At 34.8% G+C, this 9,724-nt stretch overlaps 1 pseudogene; it reads right to left on the bottom strand.

Moving 5' to 3' along the window:
* Positions 1–572: 572 nt before the first annotated feature.
* Positions 573–6,361, bottom strand: LOC703267 (ubiquitin-ribosomal protein eS31 fusion protein pseudogene; annotated as a pseudogene).
* Positions 6,362–9,724: the final 3,363 nt, after the last annotated feature.

Here is a 9,724-nt window from a genome sequence, read left to right as displayed (position 1 = left end):
AATATGAAACCATTCTACAAATGTCATAAAAATTCCTAACATCATACAGTTTGTTATATTCTTTAAAAATACATTGATTCAGTATTATCCTTGTGTGTCCATTCCAACATGTAAAATTGAGGAATTTTTAATTCACAAAGGGAAAAACCAGCTTCGTATTTGGCCTATCAAAATTGTCAAATTTTGCAAGGATATTTAAATTCAATATAGTTTACATTATTAATAATTTTTTGTAATATTAGTTATATGGGAGGTAGATTTTCAGATAATTTTTTTTAATGACAGTGAAATTCTATCCATTTCCCATTTTAGGGCACTATATGTGTTCTATTTGGTGATTCTCACATGTGACATAGGTGTGACACTAATTCAGCTAGTGTGATAACTCATGAAATTTCAAATGTGTAACAATTATTTGACACAGTGAAGCAGAAATAATATTTTAAGCATATATTATATGTGAAAATGAGACTTAAATATTAAGTGATAATTTTTATTCCACAGGGAACACCTTCACATTTTCTTTTTTTTTTTTTTTTTTTTTAGTTCATGTATTTTATTAACTCATACAATTACTTTTCTTCTGGCTTGTTGAAGAAATAAGTCAGACATTTGCCACAATAATGTCTGTCAAAGTGGCTTGCCATAAACACCCCAGCACCACATTCATCAGACGGGCACTCTTGACGAAGGCGACTAATTTTGCCATTCTCACCCACCTGATAACATTTCAGGACAGCCAGCTTAACCTTCTTTCTCTTGTGCTTATTCTTCTTGGGAGTGGTGTAAGACTTCTTCTTCTTTTTCTTAGCACCACCACGAAGTCTCAACACAAGATGAAGAGTAGACTCCTTTTGAATATTGTAGTCAGACAAAGTCCATGCATCTTCCAGTTGCTTGCCAGCAAAGATCCCCCTTTGCTGAGCAGGAGGAATTCCTTCCTTATCCTGGATCTCGGCCTTTACATTTTCTATCGTATCCGAGGGTTCAACATGGAGGGTGATGGCGGCTCCACCTGAGGTTGGGGAAAAGGAAGAGATGGGTTAGGTCAGGGATCACAAGAGAACGCGGCATAGGGCACTGGCCCCCGAGCAGCCGAAGAGCAGACATTCATCCCACATTTTCTTTTAAATATATTTTGCCAGACATGTTGACTTTATTAAAATATAGGCTATATGTAATTAAAATCACAACTAGCTTTCCCTTGTAATGGTTGGCATCATAAGTACAGCAGTCTTGAGAAGACTATTCAATGGTGTTTAACCACACTGTCTTCATTTAAAAATGTAAAAATATCGTTAGAAAAATAATACTGTTATGCCTGTAGTTTGGATCAAGAAAAATAAACCGGGGAAACTACATTGGAAACTGTTATTCTGTAAACCGTGAAAAGTTATTATGACAATTGTATGTCACATTCTAGCTCCAAGTTTCCTAAAAGACTGTCAGATTTTGTATTTTGTTCTCTTATTTGTTTTTATTGCCATGTTGTATAAGCAATTGCATGGGTGGCAGAAGTCAGCAGCGTATATCAACAGTTTCTTTCCAGTGAGATTTCTAATGAATTCTTTTCCCCAAGACCTATTTAAGAGGCAAAGTAACAAGCACTTGAATCTGTTACTTTTAATCAAATGTGTTATAAAAGTTGCAAATATGAATGCAACATTTTATGTTTTTATGTTTTTATCATGATGTAAATTCGAGATTAAATAGTATATTGTTATTGTTCTCTATGAACATATTATAGGAAGAATTTATAAAAACAGCACAATCTTGTAAAAATCATTTTGAAAATATTTTATCTTTTAAATTTCATTGGAATAAAATAAGAGTTTTAGTCTATTTTCACTCTCCTATCCACTCTGGCTTCAATTTCTAAAAGGTAAAATTAACCAACTAGATTTTACCACTTCTGCCTCTGCAGGTTAATCAACTCTCTGTTGTTTTCTTTGTTCCCACCTTCTACCCTCCACCTGCTACCCTACAAAGAGCACATCATGGCAGGTTTCATGAGCATTTTGCCCAAATACAAAGAGTAAGTGAGATTCAGTGTAACAAAAAATTGGGCAAACATGTAGTCTGCTCTACCTCTGCCCAACCTGAAAACCAGAACTATTTCTCTCATCAAGCCAGGAGGAGTCTCATTATTATATTATTTTAGCATTTCATTTATGTCACAATAATTGAGTATTGCCTTATCATAGCTTGGAAATTCAGGTCATTCCATTCTCTCTGTTTCTGATGGCCTGACATATGACATAAATTATAATAGAAATATCTACTGAAGGACACATTATTACATTTTGTTTATCAGGAAACTTTTCCTAATAAGAGTATGCTAAAATCATTTTCTCAAATATATTTTAAAAATATGAAATCACTCATTTTATTTTAAATCCATTTATTATTCTAACAATAAGACATTATGTTATTGAAGATAATACTATAATGTTTACAACAAAATTGCTGTCACTTCCCCACTCCACTCCATGCTAGAGTCAACCACTGCAACACTATTTTTTGTTTTTTATTTTATTCTTTTCCAAATAGCCCACTAACAAACATACTCTCTTATTTCATGATTCTTCAGTGGACAAAATAATCTATTGCTTTTTATGAAAAACTAGCATTTTATGGAAAATTAGGATTTACTCAACCTAATATATAACCCCTCACTCCCACACCCAGACACACTTCTTCTTTTCCCATCCTCATTGTTGCTATATCATTTTATCTTGTTTTTGTGAAATATTTGGGGTTTGTTATATCTATGAACATTTTGCTACTCTTCTATGGTTATATTTACTTTCTTATGTAGTATTTAATTGAGGGGCATTGTCATCTTAATCTCAAAGTTTTTAGTTTACTTTTCTTTCTATTTGAATTTATCCACAAAAGCACAAAAGACTTAAGCATTATATCTGTATACAGAGAATGGAATAAATTAATGTCAGCTTTGTTTTATTTTTTTTCCTAGAGATGGAGATGCTTCCCCCAAAATCCTTCTTCCTTTTGGTCTGTTCTGAATTGTTTTCTAGGCTTATTGCTCAGCTGTCAGCCTTAGAACTCTCTTTTATCTTAATGCTGGGAGTCTCCTATACCTTTCTTCTTTGGTGGATTCTTTCCCCACCCTAGTTTTACATCTTCTTTCTTGCTTTACTTCTCTCTTTTGTCAGATCACATTTATCTATAGTTCCTAGAAGTCTTTGGGAGGATTTTGTTTTTTTCAGAACTTGCATGTTTGAAGAAGGTTTTACTTTATCCTCACAGTTAACTAAAGTCTAGGTTAAAAATACATTAATATTTCCATCAGAATGTTGAAGACAGTGCTATATCGTCTTCTAACATTGTTGCCATATCAGATCTTTATATACGACCTATAAGCCTTCTCATTCATTCATGCATAGATAAATATAAGGCATTAAGGAAATTCATTTTATTTTTTTCCTAGTCTGGTAGAGATTTGGGGATGTATCTCTGTTTTCATTTGTTTCAAAATATTTTTGATTTCTGCCTTAATTTCATTGTTTACCCAAAAGTCACTCAGGAGCAAGTTGTTTAGTTTCCATGTCCTGTGTAATTTTGAGAGTTCCTCTTGCTATTGATTTCTAATTTTATTACACTGTGATCTGAGAAGATATTTGATATTATTTCATTGTTTTGAATTTATTGAGACTTGCTTTATGGCCAAGTGTTTGGTCAATTTTGGAGAATGTTCCATGCATAGATGAGAAAAATGTGTATTCTGGGGTTGCTGGGTGGAATGTTCTGTAGATGTCTATTAACACCTTTTGGTCAAGAGTCCTAATTATGTCTGAGTTTCTTTGTTAGCTTTCTGCCTTGCTGATTTGTCTAGTGCAGTCAGTGGGGTGTGGAAATCCTCCACTATTATTGTATGGCAGTCTATTGCTTTTCTTAGATCTAGTGGGTATTTATTAATAATGACTTTCTATTTTTTTTTTGTTTTGTTTTCCATTTGTGTGATGTATCTTTTACTACCCTTTACTTTGAACCTGTGGGTGTCTTTACTCATTATATGGATCTGTTGTAAGCAGCAGATGGTTGGGTCTTTCTTTTTTTTTTTTTTTAATCCAATTTGCCAATCTGTATGTTTTAAATGGAGCATTTAAGCCATTTTCTTCAAGGTTAATATTGATATGTGAGGTTTTGTTTCTGATATAATGTGTTAGCTATTTGCTTCGTAGACTTAATTGTATAATTGCTTTATAGGATCTATGAACCTTGTTCTTACATGTGAGTATTGTCTTTTTCTGGTAGTGAGTATTGTTCTTTTGTATCTATGTTTCAACTCCTTTGAGCATTTCTTATAGAAACAGTGTAGTGATAACAAATTTGCACTCGTTTGGGAAATACTTTATTTCTTCTTTATTTATGAAGCTTAGTTTGACAGAAAATGAAATCCTTGGCTGGCATTATTTTCTTTAAGAAAGCTGAAAATAGGCCCCTCATTTCTTCTTGCTTGTAATGGTTCTACTGATAAGTCTGCTTTTAGTCTGATGAGATTTCCTTCATAGGTGATCTTGACCTTGGATAGTCTGATGACTATTTGCCTTCGTTATATTCACACTGTATAGTATTTCACAGATGTTCTCTGAATTTCTTGTATCTGGATGTCTATTTCCCTAGCAAGATCACAGAATTTCCCTGAATTAGTCTCTCAAATATGTTTTCTAAATTAATTGCTTTTTCTTTTTGTCCTTAGGAATGCTTATAAGTCTTAGGTTTCATTTCTTCACATAGGCTTTATTCACTTTTTTCCCCATTATTTATATCTGATTGGATTAATTCTAAAGACTGGTCTTTGGCAAGGCGTGGTTGCTTACGCCTGTAATCCCAGCACTTTGGGAGGCTGAGGCCAGCGGATCACAAGGGCAGAAGGTCGAGACCATCCTGGCTAACACGGTGAAACTCCCCCGTCTCTACTAAAATTACAAAAAAAAAAAAAAAAAAAAAAAAATTAGCCGGGCGCGATGGCAGGTGCCTGTAGTCCCAGCTACTCAGGAGGCTGAGGCAGGAGAATGGCGTGAACCCAGGAGGCGGAGCTTGCAGTGAGCGGAGATCGTGCCACCGCACTCCAGCCTGGGTGACAGAGCGAGACTCTGTTCCAAAAAAAAGAAAGACTGCTCTTCTAGCTCTAACATTCATTCTTGAACTTCCTTTAGTAATTTTTTTCACTTCTAGAAGTTCTGTTTGTTTTCTTTAAGAATATAGCTGTCATTCAGATACTAAATTATTATTTTTAAATTATTTTTGTGTTGTTTTCAGTTTATCCTGGATTTCACTGAGCTTTCTTACAATCCATATTTTGAATTCTCAATTGTTATTTCAGAATTTTCATCTTGGTTAGCATCCATTCCTAAAAAGCTCGTGTTATCCTGTGTTATTGTGTGTAAGTGTCACAACAGTCTTTGTTTTTTGAATTACCAGAGTTTTTATACTGATCTGTCTCATCTGAAGGAACTTTCATATCTTATTTTTAATATGAAAGAAGTCCCATTTCATGAAGATGGAATTTTTAATTCGTTTAAATTCTTTTTCCCCTTGAGGGTATGATTGTGGTCTATTTTGTATATGATCATTCGGTTTCATTTCTGTATGCTTTCAGGGGACCAATTCACTATATAGGTACCTTAGTTAGGGATAGTTTTTGCATATATATATATATATAGGCTTTTTAAAATGTTATTTGTTGTAGTGATATATTGGGTCTATGAGCCAACACACTATCTTCTGCAGGGTTGAGAATGTGGAGGTCTATAGGAAGCTTACCTCATACACTAGCACTTTGCCTTTCTGATAGCAGATTTTTTATTTGGTGATGCAGTTCAGTCTCTAGTCCAGTAGGTGTTGATTAAGAGTAAGACCCAGCTTATGGGCCAGTAGTCTGATAATGAGTGGAGGCAACAGCTCTGATGACATGGCAGGAGAAGTTTGTGTTGGATTGTTCTAAGGTCTCAGGGATAGATGTGGGTTGGAGGGCTGCACCTGTACCTCATCCTGGGCCAGCAGGAATGCAATCCACTTCCCTATTACACCCCTATGACAGGACTTATGACCTACATAAATGTAGACATTTTCATTTGATTCCTAGCTACAGTGCAACTGAGGTCCATTGAAACACACTGGTGGCTACCGCTGGAATGGCCTTAGGGAAGAGCCTCTGTTCACAGCGGATAGCTCTGCAGGTTGTCCACCTTCTCTTTCCAGGATGCTGCTGCTCTGCATAGGAAAAAGGAGTTGGGTCCTGTCCTTCATGTAAGCCTGGGTGGGGTATCTTCCTTTCAGTGGGCGTATAGCTGCCACAAAAAGTGCTGGGAAAACTGTCTCCATTTGTGCTCATGCCAGCCCCCAGTGGGGAAAGTCTCTGCTGCATCCATAACAGTGGATAGGAGGAGCAGGAGATAATCCTCTCTTCACCTCTGCTCCTAGGTACCAGTGCCACCTCATTTAGCAATTGGCACTGCGGGCATGTTTCTTTTATCCCAAAGGAGGCTTTGATGGGCTGCACTACCGCCTCTCCTAGGGGTGACCCATGTGGAGGATTAGGTCTTTAGGAAGCCCACAGCTCCTCATGGTCCTTCAGGTTCCCTGTGCTTGCCAAAGTCAGAGCGAGTTGTGGGCTATGTTTGTGAAGGATATGGTGATGCTGCAACTCAAGACCTGAGTTCTCTGTGCAGGGCAGTGGCCTACAATGGGTGCACAATGGATCTCTGTTCACGTCTGAGGGGAATGTGGGTGTACCAGAATGAACTGGCCATCCAGTGCTCTTTCTCCAGGAAGTTCCCAAATCTCCACCAACAGCATTGCCTGGTAACATGAGGCCAGAGGGCTCTCTAACAGTTTGGCAGTGAGCAGTTTGTTACAAGTGTGAAGGGAGTTGAGAAGCATCCCTGCCTACCCTTTCTGCACGACTTGAAGTTCTCTTGGGGTCAGTTATAGCCAGGTTCTTGCTGCTTTTCTTTTCCATACCCCAGCCTCTATCTGTGGACTTTCTGACAGATCCTGGCTCTCTTTCCTCAGTTTTCAATTCAAATCATGACCATTCACCTGTAACTTTGGTCTTCTTTTGAGTAGAACTGGTATCTGATGTTCATATTCAGACATCTTGAAAAAAAGTACATTAAGGAAATTTAAAATAACACACAGTTACAAGTGAATTAGTCAGACAATTCAAATAAAACTTTAAAATTAGGTTTAGCCTTACCAATGTGATGAATTTGTCAATTCCTCAGTTTTCTTCTTATGCAGAGAAAGCCATGCTAATTAGAGTTTGAAAATGAGCAATTTTCTCACCATTTTTACATATTTGCTTCCAAATCTGTGTTTGAAGGGCTGGTGGAGTAAAATGAAACTTGCAAAACTTGGCTTTACATCTATGTATTCTCATCATTGTATCAAAAGATGTTATATTAGAGGTTTCTTAACTATAACTGAAAGAAATTCTTTTCTATTAATACTAGATTTCAAGCAGAATCATGGTAGAGGCTATGGCTGCATTTCTGCATTTGTATCTTTAGATGTTAGCATAGGGCCTATAAAAATACTCTTTAAGTATTAAAAGAGTTATATATATGTATTAGAGTAAATTATATATGCACTTACAAACGAAATATATATAATACATATTATTTTATATATATATTCATATATATTATATATACTCATATATATTATATATATTCATAAATATATAATATATATTCATAAATGTATATATTTATATATGAATATATACATTTATATATGTATATATATTTATATATATACATTTATTTATATATATATAAAAATAAACTAACTGAAAATCTGAGTAAAATAAGTCACCAGAAATAACAGCAGGACTTTTACAAAAGTCACTAGGGCTGAAGAACATTTCCAACATGAAAACACTAATTCTGAGGGCCGGGCATGGTGACTCATGCCTGTAATCCCAGTACTTTGGGAGGCCAAGGCTGCTAGATCACTTGAGGTCAGGAGTTTGAGACCAGCCTGGCCAACATGGTGAAATCCCACCTCTTCTAAAAATACAAAAATTAGCTGGGTGTGGTGTCAGATGCCTGTAATCCCAGCTACTCAGGAGGCTGAGGCAGGAGAATCACTTGAAACCAGGAAGCAGAGACTGCAGTGAACCGAGATTGTGCCCTGCACTCCAGTCTGAGTGACAAAGAGCGACTCCGTCTCAAGAAAAAAAAAAAACTCTTTCTGACTCACACTGGTATTTGAAGAATGAATATTCAGTACAGTTTTATTTATTTATTTATTTATTTATTTATTTATTTATTTTCTACATTTCTTCCGTTAACATTGTTGCAACATACCGTGTGGCACTGCTCAAACTTCAAACTGTTATTAAATTTGTCTTTATTCTGCCAGACTGAGATGATTGTGATCAATGTGAAGACTGTCCTAGCACAGTATGCAGAAATTGAGAACTTGTGATATAGATAAAGATTTTGATCTTTCTGCAAATTAAAAGAATAAGGACATAAAAGAGCTCATCTAAGCCCAATTTTTTGGAAGCCTAGTTTGGGTCTATAAACTTCAATAATATCAGGCCCCAGTAGTTACATGAATTACCCTGATTTAGATCTTTAGAATTCAGGGATTAAACTTGGATAAAGCTTGCAGGTAAGACCTTATGGCTAATTTAAGCTAGGAATAATTACTAGATTATAGTTATTGAGAGACCTTGAAAGTGGAAGAATACTGAATAAATGGCTTGATGATCAGAAGGCATAGGTAATTTTTCTTTTCAGTGAGGTTAGGAAGAAAAACATAGATTGAACTGATATTCTTCTTTAGTAAAACAGTCTTTTGCTTTTTAAGAACTGTAAAACTAATGCCATTGCCCACCAAATCTTTTAAAATATGTTTAACAAAAAATGACCACTTAAAACATCAATTTGATAAATAACAATTAAATGAGAAGAAAACAACAACAAAAACTATCATGCAATCAAAAAAAAAAAATTATCTGCCCAGAGGAAGTATATTATTCAACTGGCAATCATAAATAAGTCATAAGCCCTGAAGATTCTGGTCAGTCACTTATGTGATGTTTTTGAAATACACATATTAGCTATTCTTTTCAGAAATATAATGTTAATTTGTTTGGAGAAAATATGTAATTAGAATGCTTGTGAATTTTTTAAAAATCAAGCACATTCCATGGTTTTGTGAAAAAGACGACTTAGACCAAAATAATTAAAATTGAAAGAAGTAAAGTAATTACTTTACTCAACAGGTAATCAATCACCAGATAAGATTACAATTAAAAGCTCTAGTATTAATGGACGATCTACACATTCATAAAAATATTTTGTGTTCAATCATTATAAAATAATCTTTACTTCATTACCTTTACTTTAATTAAAAACAAAACAATTCTGTCTGAACTAAATTCCCAATATTTAATGAAATGTATGACAATGAATAATTTATGCAGGTTAACATACATGTGCAATTATTCATAAGCACTAATGATAGTATACAATATTACAAACCAATAGTAAACCAGAGGCTTATAAACATGTCTAGGACCATAACCAATGAATTTGCAAGTTGTTTTTGGATTAGTTGTCTTCAACTGCTTTAAACACTTTGTGTGAAAATTCATTCATTTATAGATAAGGTAGTTATTTTATAGTATAATGAAATCATCCTTACTAAAATATAAAAAACTTCCCTAACTTTTAAAAATATT

The sequence above is a fragment of the Macaca mulatta genome, chromosome 17 (genome assembly GCF_049350105.2).
Source record: "Macaca mulatta isolate MMU2019108-1 chromosome 17, T2T-MMU8v2.0, whole genome shotgun sequence".
Lineage (NCBI taxonomy): Eukaryota > Metazoa > Chordata > Mammalia > Primates > Cercopithecidae > Macaca > Macaca mulatta.
This window is presented reverse-complemented; position numbering and strand designations above follow the sequence as displayed.